The following is a 17,924-nucleotide window of genomic DNA, read 5'->3' as shown; positions in this document are numbered from 1 at the left end:
CTGTCTCACTCAGCCTTTTGTTCTACTAGGGCCTTGGGAGTTCTGGAGGAGACTCAGGTCTACTGGGGAAGGCCACCTGCTTCCCTTAAATGACTCAAAAGTTAGACTCAGCAGAAACATGTGCAGAATGTTGGGCCAAATGTTTGCTCACCTAACGGTCCCAACCAGTAAAGCAGAAAATCAGCCATCACAGTCCCTGCTCCCTGTTTTCCTTATGTTTCTTCTGACATTGAGAAAGATGCAGTCCCCCTTCAGACCCTAGGAAACACTGACAACTGATGACAAGATGACATTTTGGAAATGGGATGCAGAGTGGGGGTCCTGGGGGTGGAGATCTGTGCTGCAGGTTCTAAGAGGAGAAGGTTTGTGCAGGCAGAGATTGGTTGGGGGCTCCCCAGGCCAGCTACCTCATGTGCCCTGGCCTGGCCACGGCTCTGCTTGTGCCTGCCAGTTCTACCTTAGCAGAGCTTCAGTGTCTCAATGAGGTGACACTGAGATTGAATCCCAAGGGTTGTAAGCTGGCGTCCGGCAATGGACAGAGCCAGACAGCCAGGGCCAGATTTGACTGAGATGAATACAGAGGGCCAAAGCCAAAGAAGAAACTAAAATCACCCTGAATCTGAAACACTGTGCACTTGGAAGCAAGAAGAGAAAATAAAGGCAAAACAAGCCAAAGAACCCAAAGACAAATCCAAGGGTGATTGTCCAAGGCAGAATCAAAGCAGCCTGACCTGGCTGCCATACACAAGGTGCCTTTTAATTGGGTGTTGCTGTGAGATAAAAAGGGAGGGTCAGCCAGCACTAACGGTGAAGAGTCGAGGCCTGTGGCGTTTATGAAGCACTCAGGGATTGAGTTGAAATCCAGGGGCTTGAATCGGAGCATTAATCTTGGCTGGCATAAGCCCTGCACCAGTGTTAAATTTCTGGCATGCGTCATTTGTCCATATACACAGGAATTCCCACCCGGCATTTACCAACTCCAGGTACTGAGGAGAAGTTGTGCTAAGGACCAATACCGATGCTGATCTTATTGTTCTTTGTTTGGCTTGTACTTTATCCCTCGTAAGAATTGTATTTGATTGGTCAGTTACCAGGATTTTGTTGCTGCTGTGCTGTGTTTTCTTTTTAAAGCCCTACTCTATTAGTCAGCTTTTCGGTACTTTAAGCAAACTAGCTAAGAGAAGCTACGTAGGAGGGAAGAACATTTATGGCACCTGACAATTTAGACAGTCACAGCCCAAGATGAGGTGACCCCGTTGGCTTAGGCAGCTGGTGAGCCTGGAGGGTGGTGGTTGGATGATCACACACTGAGCCAGAAAGCAGAGAGACCCAGGGAGCAGTGTCCTCCTCCAGGTCCCTGCATTTCTTTTCTAAGGACATCACGATGTGCTCATGGGCTCCACTTCACTACCCTGAGCCAGTCTAGTGGCTTTCTGAGAACCCAGTTGGATCAAGCTTCCACCTAAATGCATCGGCTGTCAAAGTGAATTCATTGACCTTTATTTAGTGTAAGACTTTTGGGGATTAAACATCCGTGTGAGTTTGAGGAGTGAACCCTGTTCATACCACAACAGATACCATGTGAGAAGCATGGGGACTGTCATGGTTGTGTGCAATGGAGACCGATGCTTGTGTGGCTCGTTTTCTCACACACTTGGCCATCAAGGATGGAGGTACTAGCTACTCCAGTTAATTCATAGCTGTGTGGAAATTCCACCTCGTGCCAAAAGAGGTGGTGGGACAGGGAATAATGGAAGTAGAGAGGGAGGGGTGCACCATGGGAGCAGTCATCAGTGTGACAGGTAGGTGTGACCATGCAGGTCAGAAGGCTGAGATGATAGGGGTCTGATTGCTAAGGGAGAGGGGTAGAGGGGATGCAGGAGATGGTAGAGCAAGAGCTAAGGATCGTAGGAATGCCATCCCATGCAGGCCATGCTAAAACTCAATTTTATTCTGAGAGCATTTGAAAGTCATTAAGAGATATTAAGCAAGGGAGTAACTACATCAAATTTAGGAGTAATGATTACTTTGACTTCTGGGAAGATAATGAATTGGAAGGGTCATGAGTGGGAGTGGAAGGACCAATTAAGAGTCTGTGTAATTGTCCAGCTACAGCAGCACAGCTGTGTCAAGTGGCGCTCTGGTTTCTGTGAACATCAGAGTCCGTGGAAAGCCTGGGAATACACAGACAACATCAAAATCTCTGATCTTGGATGTGCAACAGCTAGGGCTTGGGGAGTCCTGAATGACTACTGTTGTTGATAAGAAGTCCCTGGTCACTGCCGATAGCACTGTCTTCCCTGAGATGTGTGGTGAGAGTGGGGAGGGAGCTGAATGAGTGATTCATGTACCAGTAACTTTCAGAGCTGGCTGAATAATGGAAAATCTTGAGACGAGGAGGCCTGCTGGGGGCACAGGTGAAAAACAAGAAGCCAAATATTTAATGTATGACGTGTTTGAAATAGATCAGAATGAAATGGATGCAAGTCTGTAGCCCTAAAAAAGTCTTAATCTATGGTATTAAAAGCAGGGCAGTGGGGATTTGTTAACATACGAGTGACCTCTAAATCCATTAGGAAGAGAGGAAAGAGAACAGCACAGAACAATGCAGAACCCTGGCCTTGGAAACCTCATAGGAAGTGATCCAGTGCCGTTCCAACTCCTCCAGGTGGCCCCTTCTTTGGAAGACAACACCAGGTCGGCCTGCAGGGTTGAGCTGACCTTATCCTTTGGGGTTTTGGTTGTGGTTTTGGAAGCTGGGTCAGGGGTACGCTTGACTTCACAGTTAGTGGGGCATTTTTTTTATTCTCCTTGGTCTTGGTGAGGGAGGAAGAGCAGGTGGGTTGCCTGCAAGCTCAGATAGAGCCCTTAGTTTGTATTTGCTGTCACGTGGACCCTAAGTTGTCACCAACTAAGCCTTGGGCAGGACCACTTTTAGAAGAATGAGAGAATGGCTTAATTCAAGCACTGTCTGTGGCCGCTGAGACGCCCAGTTTCAGTACAGAACCACCCTCTATACCCATTTTATTGTTAAACTGAATCTGAAACATCTCCAGTGGAAGAACCTAAGGAAGAGAAGGTAAGTACAGCGGCCGGAGGACACCCAGCCCTCGGCTGGAGACCACATCCCATGAATCTCTTGCAGTGAGTGGTGTCCTGTCCATTGTCATCCTGCCCAAGGTCTTCCTTTTACTGTCATTATTTTGATTGCACTGCAGATGCCGTGGGAGTGCGATGTGGGAAAACATAGTGTAGGTTTTTCTTTCTTCTGCTTAGCAGGACAGAACAAAGCATTCAAAGCAGTGAGTGTCCTTCTCCAAACTTACAAAGGCTCAGGGGTGCTCTTTTAATTCCTGGCCACATCTTCTCTCGCAAGTGAAATTTTCAGGATTCTCATTGGTCAGTGACTGCAAATGAGTTTCTGAGCCAGTGACTCAGTCTTCAATTCTGCAAGTCCCAGAGCTGTAGGCAGGTGTCTGTGTCACTTTCTATCCAGTCTTGAGGAATGTAGGTGCCTAGCAGTGAGTTGCGTATCACAGAACAGCACACACACTCTCACTACCACCTTAGTAGCTCTGAGTGCTGTCTACTCAGTACCTGAACTACACGATTCCCTTCCAGGGTGTTTTTGCATGAACAAGAATTGACTAGAAGGGAATCACAGCTATTGACTCTCCAGCTGCAACCCCCACAGAAGTGCCCCGACTTCATTCCCTGGGTTCTGTTCTGTCAAGTGATTCCATGTGATGCTTTTTCGGGGGAAAGCTGCAGAAGGGACGAGTCTGCAGTTGCACAAAGCTCTTCTGTGGTGAGCTGAGCAGGATGACCACTAACAAATGTTGGGACTAACAGCAGACAGGTCTGTGCCCTCCAACCAAGAGCACACCCTGCATTCGTGGGTCTTTGAGACTGGAAGATGGGCACCCATTTAGGGAAAAGTACCAGCAAGTTATGTTTGAGCTAGATCTTGAAGGGTAAATGGTGATCCTCTAGAGGGAGAAAAGAAAACACAGTGCTTTCGGATGAAAAATGAGGTGCTATTTAAAAATCAGAGTAGGGGAATAAGTTAGGGAAAAGGCAAGAAATGCAATGCAGATGGTGAAAAAAATGAGTTATATTCTTTTTGTCAGTGATAGAAACAAAGGTGATTTTTCATAATTATTATTTGTCATCATCTTTCATTTATCTGGAACTAGTAGGAAATGTTGATATGCCCCAAATGTTAATTTGTCAAATAAATGGAAGTCGCTAAAATTGCAAAATATTAATAAAGTGAGAAGGGGAAGGGAGCTGTTTGTCGTGGTGGCCGCCTGTTGGGAGTTGAACGATCTTCAGAATTCAAAGATGCTTTAACCCTTCCTGGGTGGCTCCAGGATGCAGTTCTGCAGGACAGAGCAGTTCCGTGACGAGCTCACATGTCACTGCTGCAGACCACAGCTCCTCGGAGGCGGCGTCTTACTGCGGTGGTGGCTTTGCACGCTGCAGTAGGACTGTGTTTGGACCACTGATAGGCACATATAAAACTGTGTGTCGTGACCATGGGCCCTTTCTAGTGATGGATGCTGCCCGCAGCTCCCCTGAGAGGAACACCCGTGGTCCCTTGTGTTCCCTGTGGTTTCCCGTGGCTGGTTCTCAATTCCAAGGATTCAGAGTAGTTCAGTCCACGTCAATCACAGTGGCCATAATGACAGGGGTGGGCACCCACCCTAAGCCTGTCCAATCAGGATGAGCCCCTGGACATCTGCTGACCAATCAGGAACAGCGACACCTGCTTCTTAGAGTTGGAGGCATCCTTTGGAGCCAGGGGAGCCATCGTGAGGCTGCCATAAAGGAGCTCCAGAGAAGAGAAGTCAAAAGTAGAAAAGAGCAAAGAGATTCTGGCCACTTTGCAGAGGCAGGGAACCTCTGTTGAAAGTCCTCCTACACTCTTAGGACTGCTCTGCTCCTGGCAGATTAACATGGTGTAGTTGAGATTCTCTTTACTCTTCGTCCCCTCCACTCAAGTGATCAAAAGTGAAAGAAAACATTTTCTTTTGGTTTTCCCAGGATGCGAAAGAAAGAAAAAAAATAGCAGTGGTCCTTTAATAAGCAGATATATTAATTAAAATGAGGTGATTACAATTGGATTTCAAAAGTTGCAATTTTTTGTTGATTGATTCTTTCACATTGGTGAGAATTTTAGCTCTCATCAATATTTAAAGATGTAAGGAATTATGGTCAAAATTACTGTTTAATAAAATTATAGATCCCCAAATCAATACTTACATATACCAGCCTAGAAAATTAGCAGTCATTCTATTGTTTTGTAATTGCAGCAGTAAAGTGTTTTGAAAATCTAATCACACTGAAAATTTAGAATGTTTTGGATGAAATTGGGGTAATAGCTATAGTCAGAACTATGTTGGCAGAGAAAAAACGTGCATGTTGTCACAATCTAGCCTTGCAGCTTCTAGTTTCAGGCTTCTTTTCTGCGGCCACCTTGTTGGCTATCATAACTAATAGCTCTCGTCTCACAGTTCGTAGCCTGGCTGCTCACCATGAGGCCTACAGATGGGGCATCGGACCTGGTTCAGTAGCTCTGTCTCTCAGTTCCAGCATTACCAGCTGTGGAGCCGTATGTAACAGGGAGGTCCTGTTAAACTTGGATAGAATAATGTATGTAACATAGTTCAAACGATACCTGGCAGGTGATAGGCACTCAACAGATGCTGTCTATAACAGCAACGATGACAATATTTTCCCATCCTTCGTTTATCACATCATTGGTTATGGCTCAAAATGTCCACTTCTGTTGTGTAGGTAGAGTATTTTGAGAACTGAATTATAACTCGAGGGCAGGAGCTATGCCAGCGCCGGTCCAGCATCTCCAGTGCCTGTTGGATGGGTGGGAGAGAGGATTGATTGAGAATTCTACCCCACTCACCAGCTTTCTACCCCACTCACCAGCGTTCTGTGATTCAGAGTAGATTCCAAACAGAGTCCTGCACTCTTCTCTAACAGAGTGGCCTGTTGGCTTGGTCAAATCACAAGGTTAGGCTGCGTTGTCTTGAATGATAGGAAGATCAGAAGAAAAGGGGAAAAAAGGATGGAAGAATGGGTTGTAGCTGTTTCCCACTTGGCTTTTCTTTCCGGACGTCTTTTGGGGCCGTCTGAACACATGAGGCAGAACACCTGTTTGGAGCAGTGAAGCAGGAGTCATTGGCTGCGTGTGCTTTCGTTGAAATGAGTCCACAGTAGGACTGTTGATGCCAACCGCATCTACTACCTGTCCAGCCACTTTTTAACGCCACGTTGGAGGGAAAGTCAAAACCAGCAAAGATTTAGGTTCAGTGCATCTGTTCTCTTACAAGGGCGCTGGCCATTTCCTGGGTGTTCGAACCGGAATGAGGAAGGTTTCCTCTGAAAGATGGCAGATAACCTCACACCTTAACTTCTGGGCCAAGTGCCCACACCAAGATAAGATCTTTATGGTATAAACACCTTTGGTACTTAACTGCACAGATAGATTTGTTTGATAAATGTTCTGTTCACGTTCCTTGAAAGTCTTGGCAGGAACCCCAAATTACTTGGAAAGCAGAGACTTTGTCTGGGTTGAGGAGGACTTTTGGAATTAGCAGGGTGAGGATGTGATGCCAGGACCCCTGGAGGGGTGGGCGAGCTCCAGCAGCCATTCAGGTGGCCCCAGCCTTTTCTCAGGCTCCCTGTCCATGGCGGGAACTCACACAGCCAGGTGGTGGGAGGTCAGGCTGCTGGGTCCCTGCTGTGGGGCTGGTCAACTTGGGGAAGAGAGTGGCACTTGGCACCCATTGTGTCCCCAGTGCCTCACAACAGTAACCCACTTTCTTCTTTATTTTATAATGGGACAATAGGTTTTATAACATTGTTTATTTTACTTATTTAAAATGCCAAGAGTTGGAGAGAGATATTTGGAAGGAAGAGAGAGAGAGAGAGCAAGCGAGCGTGCGTGAGTGAGCGCTCAAGTGCACGCACGAGCGAGTGAGATCTACCACTGGTTCACTGCCCATATGCCAGCACTACTTTACTTCTAAATCCCGATACTGGGCCAGGCTAATACCAGGAGCCCAGAATTCCTTTCAGTCCTCCCAGATGTGTGTTAGGAACCCAAGCAGCTGAGCCCTCACCACTGTCTACCAGCTGTTCCTTGCTTGGAAGCTGGATTGAGTGTCAAGCCAAGACTCTGCCCTAAGCAATTGGATGCAGGTGATCCCAGCAGTGCTGTCGTCACTGTGTCAAATGCCTGCCCCTGTAGTGGGATCACAGTCCTCAGGCTGCCTGGCGCTTCCCAGTCCTCCATCCTCCAGTGAACGTGTTGTGAGTGTTTGCATTTTAGCACGGAAATCGCGGACTCTCTTGATGAAATTACGCTAGCTCTACTTAGCTGACGGTGTAAGTTCAGAGAAAGCAAATAGGTAATTCCTCAAAAAGCTGACCATGGAGCTCCCATATGATCCACTGCTCTCCTCCTCGGGGTCTGCCTGCTATCATGCTCTGGAAGCAGTAACGAAGAGCTCGTGATTGGGAGGGTCGACGGCCAACTCCCTGCTAAAGCTCCCAGGTAACCTGCTGCGACATCACGGTCATGGTCTGAGCTTACGCAGCAGTCAGAACCCTGCTTGAACTGAGACGGGCATCAGGGCGGGCACTTGTACGACGTGGGGGACTGCGTTAAGGAACTTCTTTGCATGGGGGATACTAGGTCAGAATTCGGCAAACCTTGTGATAGTGGATTTTTTTAAAATGCTGCTCTCACAGCAAGGAAAGTTTCGAAGCAAGTCTTTATGAGTAAATAATTGCTGGATGGCAAGTTTAGGCCCAGGAGATGAGCAGTTGTCTTTTAAGGAGATAACATGTATTTTTTTTTTTTTTTCTGAAAATGTTCAAGTCGGTGGATTTTCAGGAAGCTCCTGGAGCAGTCCATGTAATTATTTGCAACTGTATCTTCCTGGGAAAGAATGGCTTTCCCAGGAGCAGTGAGGTCTGTGGGTCTGTGTGCCACATTGTAGGTCCCTGATCCAGTTACGCTGGGTCAGGGCAAGGCAGGCTCTTCTGCCAGGGCTCACGGAGTTGGGGGCTGCAGTCTGTCAGCAGTGCAACTGTGCTCCGGGAGAACCTCTAGAGGGCGCTGTTGACACCGTCCTTGCGCTGTCTGGTGGCCTCGCGTTGGGCCACATTGTCAGGTAACTAGGCTTGGCTTAGCCCGTGGTAGGAAGAGGAACCCGCCTGCCTTGTCCGACATCCTTCCGTTTTTCAGAACCCAAACAGCTGAGCCGCTGAGCTGTGTATCATTCCAGTCCACCTTTGCTCCATACTGGTTGGTATCAGAGCTACCTATGTTTTAATTATGGTGTAGTGGGGGTTCATTGTGAATTTAGTTTTCTGGGTAGTGCACCTAGAAGTCCCACCCACCACCACCACCAACTCCAGTCCTGTTACTTAGGTACTGCTCTTCCTGTGGGTATTCTACTCAGGTTTCCATTCCTCCTAACACGTTACATTGTATCACGTCTACAAACAGCTTCTCCAGAAATCCACAGTTGAGAGCAGTAACACATCATGCCTGAAAAATATCAGAGCGAGCAAGAACCTGTTCGAGCCCCCAGTCACCCACATTCCCAAATATTTCTCCAAGTCCCCCCGCAACTGATCTTCTCACAGCTGCAACAAAATACAAATTTCCCTTTGCTAAGCATATAAGTGGTGCCTATGACTTTGTGGTGGTAACCTTTGCATGCACCCCTCACCCTTAGAGTGGAGAGAGCACCTGCTGTCCTGCTGAGGCAGTGGGCAAGAGGAGCCTAGGAATGCTTGCCTGCAGCTGTGCCCCCTTCCCGTGCATTGAAGCTAACGCTACCCTCACACACAGCTCCTTGGCCAGTAGGTGTGGGAACTTCACAGTCCCTTCTGCAGGCACCCAAGGATTTCAGATACAAGCATTGTTTTCCATGGCTCTATTTAACAGCCTTCCCGAAGATGACAGTGAGGAAGAAGTAACAAGTGCAGAACAAGAGGGACAGACAGGAGTAGGGGGTAATACAAAGCAGTCTGAGTGTCTCATAAGCAGCAGATGTGTTCCTGATTGATGGCGAGGCGGGCCAGCAAGGAAGCCTTCACAATGACTGACGGAGATGCGAGGCCTTTATCTTAGCAGGGAACATGCTGCCTGCCGGTTGACGCCTTCCTCTGAAGGCTGAGGCAGCACCCTGATGGATGGGCACCGGGAAGGGAAGTGGCTTGTTGAGATTGCCTTGCAATCGTTTATGGCTCAATGAGAAGCCAGCGTCGGAGTTGGTAAATAGTCACTTCCATGATGTGTGTGCATATTTCCTGATCGTTCATTTTTTCCATTAACAGTATAGATCACCGTGGCTGTAAATGCCAGTTTATGGGATGGAATCAAGAGCGCCGGATTAGAGTGTCAGGAGCGTGGCGGGGAGGGGTGGGACCACGGGCTCTTCTCCTTCTCATCACTGTTATTGTTACACAAATAAGTGTCATTGCCAGGCGCGCTGCCTGTCTATAATGAACAGAGATTTGAGCTGAAGACGTTTGCTTTTCCAGTCATTACCTGACAGTGGCGTGCCAAAGCTATTGAGGATGTGCGGATGCCTTGCAAATTCAGCTGTCAGGTGTCTTATTGGGCATAGCCAGGATTGTGAGCCTTTTTAGAATGGAGTCTTAGCGCAGGGACTCCTGTTGCCCTGTGTTCTTTCATTGGTCGCTGCTCCACATTTGAGCGTTTTTGAATGGAGCTACAATAGCCGATGGCAGAAAATACTTGTGATGCCTTGGTGAGTTGGAACTACCTTCTCTGCATTAATTTTCTTTTTGGAAAGTAGAGGAATTAGTAGATGGATACTGACAGGTGTGTGGTGATACTTGTGAGGAGGTGCTTAGGCAGGGTAACCAGGGTGCTTGGGTGTAAGTGTTTGAGTTTCCTAACTTACGGGCTCTACTACTTAATGTGATTCAGCCTCTGTGCCTCACTCTGTCTATAAAAGTGGACTAAAATGGTCCCCACCCTGTAGGACTGTGATGGAACTGACTATGAAAAGTACTAAGTGCTGTGGCTGGTTCAGTAGTTACTTGTAGAACTACGATTCTAGCTTCTGTGCCCACTCTCCTGCCACTGTCGCCTTCCTCCAGGACCGAGATGCCCCCATCCCAGCTCCTGCCTTCTCCCTCAGCTCGCTGCCCTTTTGCCTCTGCTCACCTGTGCCATGTGTCGCACACCTCTCTGATTCCCCCAGTCTATCCCATCTGCTCTGATAGGTGTGTGTCTTGTGTGCCACTTGAAGTGCTTATTCCATCGCCAACGCAGCACCAGCCACTGGCACATCCCACTGCCTTTGAAGGCCCCCATAAAGCATTTCATGTCTTTAACTGCTTCCATGGAGCTCTCTGTAATATGGTATCTCCCAGGGCCTAGCACTGTGTGCAGCAGCAAAACCGGTGTTTGAGAATGAAACAGTAAAGTAGCAAAAACGTAGGCATCTCTTTGCTGGATGCAAGTTTGTTTGTCAAGAGAGTTTTTGCAGCAGCAGTTTGGAGAGAGGGCTCATTACTGAGAGCTGTTCAAGTCCCTCTGGCCCAAATGCGAAACATGCGTTAGTACAGCAAGAGCCACAAATGCCCCAAGCACATGCGTTCCCCAGAGGGTTGCAGCTCTACCGCACCTGGAGAGGACATCGAGGGCCTGAAGTCCTCCTTAGGCAGGGATCATTCTGTGTTGTGCCCAAGTCTCTTCCACCATGGCCAGCTCTGCTGTGTCTTCAGACACATCAGCCTTGCTGTCAGCTGGCTCCCAGGGGCAACAGGTGGGCATAGTTAGCACCCATGGTCATCACTTTGAGAAAGCCACCCACAGGCTTGTGCCCGGAGGTGACCAATGTGGTTGTGCCCAGTAACCTCAAGAATGGGACCCCCACCGAGCCCAGGACTTCCGGGCTGTTACTAGCCTGCCTTTCTGTGATACCTGTCATGTTTGGTTCATTTTGCTGGGAATAACACAATGAAAACTCATCATATGCCTGTTTTTTAAATACGCCTTTTGAAATCCAGTTTGAATATTTCTGTATTCCATCTTCTTGCCATTTCTCACTGGATCACTCATTTCCCCTTCTCTCTGGAGCCTCAAAAGTCAGTTCACATTCAGCTACACTGAGCATACTGTATCACCTAGCAGTTTCCAGTCTACGGCCCCGGATCAGAGGGCTTCATCCTTCATCCTGCCCCATGGTCCGGCTCTTCCCCGGATATGAAGGTCAGTGTGTCAGGAAAGTCGGCCTCATGGCCAGTCTGTGACTGAGAGTGAACTCGGGGGGCTCTGCTTATCCCTGGTGCTCAGGGTCCCTCACAGACTGTTCCTTCACTCAGCTCACTGGACGCAGTGGCCAGCGCTGTCCAGCAGCCATGGATGCTCAGGCTTCGTCGTTGCCTGGCCGAGGGGAGGGGGATCTGGGGAACTCCTGACCTGTTGGGAGAGCGTGTGCCTCTGCTGTCTGAGCCGATGCGTTCCCTGCTCAGCTCTGAGCGCTGGTACCCTGAGGAGCACACTGTCTGGGCAATAGCTCATGGCATTAAAAATGCATGTTAGCTCATCTTTCAAATAGATGCTTGTTTTTGGCTGAGAGATGAATGAGGCATTTTGCAAGAGAGAGCAGAGGAAGAAGCTGGTGTACTAATCAGAGAAATATTTGCTAGTGCTTTTCCTTGCACTGAGGGGGTTTCCTTTCAAAGTTTAATAGCTGGTGAGGTCTGGGGAGCAGTCAGTGGGTCCCGTCACCTCCTTTTGCAGGCCAGGGCTTTGAGAATCCCCTACTGTGCTGAACTTCGAGTTACTGGGTCAGGGAAGGCTTCTGGCATCCCAAGGAGAGTTGGGATATAGAGTAGTGGGGAACACAGGAATGGAGGTAGTGTCCTTCCTCAGTGGCACCTTATAAGGGCATTTCTCTACAGATGGTTTGCTGTTGGTCCTCTCTTCATGCCTCCCCTAGGCATGTAACCATCATGAATGGCTGTTGGTCTTGTCTCTTCCCACCTCTCCTAGGCATGTAACCTTCATGATTGGCTGTTGGTCCTGTCTCTGCCCACCTCTCCTAGGCATGTAACCAGCATGATTGGCTGTTGGTCCTGTGTCTGCCTGCCTCCCCCAGGCATGCAGTCACCACTCATCTTTCAAGAGAGAACTCCTAATGCATTTGCTCTAGGAACCTTCCTTTTTCCCAGGTGCCCAGTAAACATGATCGAATCATGCTGGAAAGTGTATTCTGAGTACCAGAAGGCAGTTTCAGCCAAGAGGAGGAGAGTCAGGAGCTGCTGGACCTCTGTGTGCCTCTCTGTAGAGTGGGGATATCGACACTGCTTTACCATATAGCCCAGCAAACATGTAAGGGAGTAGATGAGGGAGGCAAGGCGGGGAAAGAGGCCAGAACACACTGCTGAGGAGCAGGTTGTCTCTCAGGTCTCCTGGAGCTAAATACCACTGGAGAGGCCCAGAATGGGTGTGGAACAGCCTCAGCATTGGGGCAGGGAAGCCAGGGGACCGATGTGCACCTCTCGTGCCTTTTCCTTTTAGGGTCGCTTCCTGAGTGGTGCCCTTCCAACACCGATGGCAGACAGAGCCCAGAGACCAGCATCAAACAGGGGGACGCCGAGTGCCGAGCCAGCACACGGCCAGGCCGTGCATCTGTTTGTGCAGTGCCTCCTTGAAGGGGGACAACTGTGCTGAGCGGGGGACCAGGGCAGGGTGTGCACAAAACCCGCACAAACGCCAGTCTCCAGGAGTTGTTGTGAAAATATGTGCACGTGTCCAGCCCATGGGGCTGTCCACATAGAGATCGGCTGTTAACCGGTGATTGTAGTAGCTACTCCTGCACACTGCCTGCCCAGCCGCGTGCCTGCTGCCTCCTCACACAGCCCTCACACTCACTCCCTCACGCCACTGCTGCTATTTCTAGTCCCCCTTCCCATGGACAGACCAAGGTCCCCTACAGTGCTGGGGGTTCAGGTTCATAGGGCAACAGCGGGACAGGTAAAGAGGAACCCCAGAAGTCGACTACGTCATTGACAACCACTGTGTTCTTGTTTAAGATGATTTCTTATTTATGTGAAAGGCACAGTTAAGGGGGCAGGGCGGGGACGGGAGTGGGAGTGGGGAGAGAGAGATCTGCCATCCATTCACTGGTTCGCTCCCAGGATGGCCATTATAGGAGGTGCTGGGCTAGGCCGAACCCTGGAAACCAGATCTTCATCCGAGTCTCCCATGTGGGTGACAAGGCCACAAGCACTCAGGCCATTTTCCTCTGCTTTCCCAGGCGCACTAGCAGGGGGCTGGATTGGAGGCAGAGAAGCAGGGACTCAAACTGGTGATCCATAACCAGTATGTTCACTGCTGTCTCTGAGTAAAAGGGAAAAAAATTGACTGAAAACATGTTTAAATCACAGACGCGTTCACTAACTCTAATCCTGATTTTCACTTTGCTACATGAGCGACTTCTACAACATGCCTTTGAAACAAATGACATTTTGGTATTTTTTAAGCTATTTTATTTATTTGAAAGAATAACAGATAATTGTAGAGCCAGAAAGAGAGAGAGGTCTTCCATCCGCTTGTTTACTCCCCAGTTGGCCGCAGTGGCCAGAGCTGAGCTGATCCAAAGCCAGTAGCCAGGAGCTTCTTCTGGGTCTCCCACGTGGGTACATCCCACTGCGCCACAGTGCCGGCCCTGGAACTTCCATAACTTAGACCCAGCCAGAGCTTGTCTGACACAGGTGCAGCCATTGGTCTAAGAGGTGATTAAAGGTCTCAGGTTCAGAGCTTTGTTCTCAGAGCCCTTGGGAGGCAGACAAGAAGTGGGGGAGACAGCACCATCCATCACAGACTCTCACTGGATGGGACACGTGCTCAGAATCACCTGCCGTGGTGACAGGAAAGAAAGGGAAGTGTGCATCGCCCCTCCGGGCCCCTCCCAGTGTCAGAGTCCTTCCCCCAGGAGCCCAGGACTCAGCCTGAGTCTCACAGCCGCCTGCTTGAACCATCACCTGCTGCTTCCCAGTATACTCATTAGCAGAACAGTGGAATCGCAAGTAGAGCCAGGGTACAGAGCCAGGCACGCAGGTAAGTGATACAGGCCTCTCAGGCAGCATCTTAACCCCTGCACCCAAAACCTGCCCCAGTAAGTTTATTTTGGTCCAAAAAAAAAGTTTAGAATTCATGCATACAAATGGTCTTCAAAAAATTCATAAAAATACATATTATAAAATAGCCATGTATCAATTTTAGTTTTTTACACCAAAATAAACCTAACTTTTTATTCAATTTTTCCAAGAACTATTTAAAGTACCCTCCTATATAAATGAGTAAGCAGGCATGGAGGAGTCTACTCAGCTACAAGATCTGTCTCTTGGTACTTTTCAGGAAGAGTCCAAACGCATCCTGAATTTGATAGACCTGGCAGGAGCCAGTGGGTTAAACTTGGAGGCAAATCCAGAATTTTTTTTTTTTTGACAGGCAGAGTTACAGACAGAGACAAAGGTCTTCCTTCCGTTGGTTCACCCCCCAAATGGCTGCTACAGCCAGCGCACTGTGCCGATCCGGAGCCAGGAGCCAGGTGCTTCTCCTGGTCTCCCATGGGGTGCAGGGCCCAAGCACTTGGGGCATCCTCCACTGCCCTCCCTGGCCACAGCAGACAGCTGGACCAGAAGAGAAGCAACTGGGACAGAATCTGGCCGGCGCCCCATCCGAGACTAGAACCGGGGGTGCAGGCGCCGCAGGCGGAGGATTAGCCAAGTGAGCCGCGCTGGCCAAATCCCAGATTTTTTGAATAATGGCTACTGGACAAGTTTTGCGGCCTCTCTGAGCATGAGAAAAAGACTGTCTTCCTAGCAGAGTTGTCTGAAGGACTTGTGGTCACCCTTATCTGTGTGTGTGGCCGAGCCCTCATGGAACACGTGAATGGCTGGGTGCGGAAGTCCTGTCTCAGGGAGAAGGATCCAGATCTGTTCCCGCGGACACTGAGTTCACATAGCACCTGCCTGACACGGAGATGTCCCCAGTCAGTGTCGCTCAGCATCCAGCGTTTGCTGCCCACACACCTGCTGTGCACTGTAGAAAGCCTGGGACGTGTGAATGCAGTTCAGAGGTCGCATTTGGCTAATTAGAAATTAATATTCCACACCAAAGTGGGCAAGTCAGGTTCCATAAACCCAGTGAGTTGGATTAAATGTTTATCCGTCCATAGACACTCTGACCCCACTCTGTCTGCACAGTCTCTGCCAGTGTGTTGCTTCCCACTGAATTCACACAGTCTGAAGAAAAGCAGCCACCTTAATTGAACTGCACATGCGAGGAAGCACTGATACGTAGATAAGTGGCTACCCCGAGGTGTTAGCCCTTTAACTGTGCCTGGAAGAAGTAGGGGAGAGGACTCGCTGTTTGTGTGTGTGTGTGTGTGTGTGTGAGTGATGCTGAGTGCAGGCAGGCCAGGACTCGCTGGGGAGTGTGTGTGTGTGTGTGTGTGTGTGATGCTGAACACAGGCAGGGCCTGGACTCGATGGGGTGTGTGTGTGTGTGTGTGTGTGTGTGTGTGTGTGAGAGAGAGATGCTAAGCACAGGCAGGGCCAGGACTTGATGGGGTGTGTTTGAGTGTGAGTGTGTGAGAGTGTGTGTATGTGAGATGCTGAACACAGGCAGGGCCTGGACTCGATGGGGTGCATGTGTGAGTGTGAGTGTGTGAGTGTGAGTGTGTGTGTGTGATGCTGAGTGCAGGCAGGGCCAGGACTTGCTGGGGGGCGTGAGTGTGTGTGTGTGTGTGTGTGTGAGATGCTAAGCAGAGGCAGGGTCAGCACTTGATGGGGTGTGTGTGAGTGTGAGTGTGTGAGAGTGTGTGTATGTGAGTGTGTGAGTGATGCTGAGCGTGGACAGGGCCCGGAGTAACCAGCACACCTTTGGTCAGTGGTTACGATGCACTCACAATGGAGAGGCTGGACGGTGGGTCGGGCGTCATGGCTAACACAGCTCAGCCCGGGGTTACAGTCGTGCACAAGGCCCTTGGTGCCCGAAGAGGGTGGCTGGCCTCTCCTCTGGAATGCAGCTGATCCAGGGAGAGAGGTTTTCCTAGAAGAAGTTCACGTGGGTGATGTGGGCGGTTACGCAAGTGCCCTGGGTAAAGATCAGGACTATGGCTCCTCCTGCTAAGGCGTGGTGTTGAGTCATTTGTTGAAATTAAAAAAGTGACATTCAATGAAACACACATTCCTTGGGGGAGACAACAGAAATCCTGGCCTACTGTGTGCCAGCATTTCTCTTTGAAGGTTGGTTTTCACTAAGGTATCCACAGACTCCTACTGTGTGCCAAGCAGGACTCTAACCACCAGGATAGGACCTGGGGAAGGTGGAGGAAGGAAAGCCTGTCGGTGCGGCACACAGCAGCCAGGAAGCCAGTAGGAAAAGCAGCAGGACTGAGATGAGCAAAGCAGAACAGGGTGATGAGGCGTCCAGGGTTGCTGGACAGGATGGAGGCTGGGCTGCCACGTGAGTGACCTCAAGCCACGCACACTGATCCCGGGCAGAATGGGCGTGGCAGAAGGAACAGAAGGAAACAGGAAGAGAACTCTCGGGGTGGGGTGTGTGTGTGTGTGCTGTGTCCTGGGAACTGTAGGAGCCGCCTCCTGGGTGACGTGGGTAGGAGTCGGGGGCCAGGATCCTGCGCCTGGGGAAACATCAGAGGTTTCTTCAAAGTACGAAGGGAAGCCAGCCAGGATTCCACTGAGGGTCAGGCGATCAGCTGGGTCATGTCTGAGCTTGGGCTCTGTGATGGAGTTGGGGGCAGGAAGAGAAGAGAAAGGAAGCCACTAGGCTGGTGGCTTTGCTGTCTCAGGTGAAGGGATGGTGGTTGATAGTCGTTCAATGGGAAATCCCAGAGAGTAGAAACACACCTAAGACTTCTCATTCGCTTTGTGTAGATAAATGGGTGCATAGGTACAGATACGTGCCTATATGTATATGTTTATGTATAGATAATATATAGATGTAAGCATGGACAAATATTTTCCATGGACCATAATGCTGTTACTTAGGAGTGTTAGAAAACACACAAAATAGATGTTAAAAAGGAGCAGCTAAGAAGAAACAAATCTTTTCTATAATTTATCACATTAAAAGACAGTTTGTTCTCACTATAATGTTACTCCTGAAAATGCTATTAATATTTTAGTGAGTAATACCAGAATTCTTCAAAAGTTTCTTGGAAAATGTTATTAAAATAGTTTATTATTTTGGTGCTAGACATTTTTCAACTCCACGCATAGCTTTTCATAATGCATATTTTCTATGAACTTTTTGGAGACTGCCTTTTATAGTTGAATATACCTTTGTATTTTAATAAAAAAAATTTGGGTGAACATTCACTGACACAAAGACTGATTGAGCTACTGTGGAGGTGAGCTTCTTCCCAGGAATGTTTAGAGCGTCTGTCTACACTGAGGCTGCACCTGCTGTGCAACCATTGCCGTTGTTAAATGAGGACTGTACTGAGTGAGTTTGAGCAAGAGGGCACAGTCTGTGTGTCCCGTTATCTGCCTTGTCTGTCACTTGTTGGCAGAGTTTTTCAGATCCTGTAAAGGCAAAATTTCTTAGCTGCTTTCATGGGGCTGCTGCATTCTGATTGTTTACTTGCACCAACAGCAATAGTACTTTCTTCCTGCCAGGGTTCCATGATGAGTATTCATTGAGATGATTTGTTCATACTGTGATGATTAATTCATGCTGGACAGTACTAATTTGCACTGAAAAATAAATTAATTTGCACTGCAAGTGGAATACCTGGCAATGCCCATCGGCTATTAAAAGTGTATCTTCTGCTGCTCAGAGCTGGGAGAGCAGAGTGGAGACTTCGACCCCAGAC

General features: G+C 49.0%; 1 protein-coding gene across 5 annotated transcripts in view; it reads left to right on the top strand.

The window, feature by feature from the left end:
- The window catches only part of GRM7 (glutamate metabotropic receptor 7), an 826,769-nt gene that overhangs the window by 558,514 nt on the left and 250,331 nt on the right, over positions 1 to 17,924 (top strand). The window lies entirely within an intron of this gene.

This window comes from Oryctolagus cuniculus, chromosome 10, assembly GCF_964237555.1.
Source record: "Oryctolagus cuniculus chromosome 10, mOryCun1.1, whole genome shotgun sequence".
NCBI lineage: Eukaryota > Metazoa > Chordata > Mammalia > Lagomorpha > Leporidae > Oryctolagus > Oryctolagus cuniculus.
Note: the sequence above shows the minus strand (reverse complement) of the source record. Positions and strands in the feature narration are given on the sequence as shown.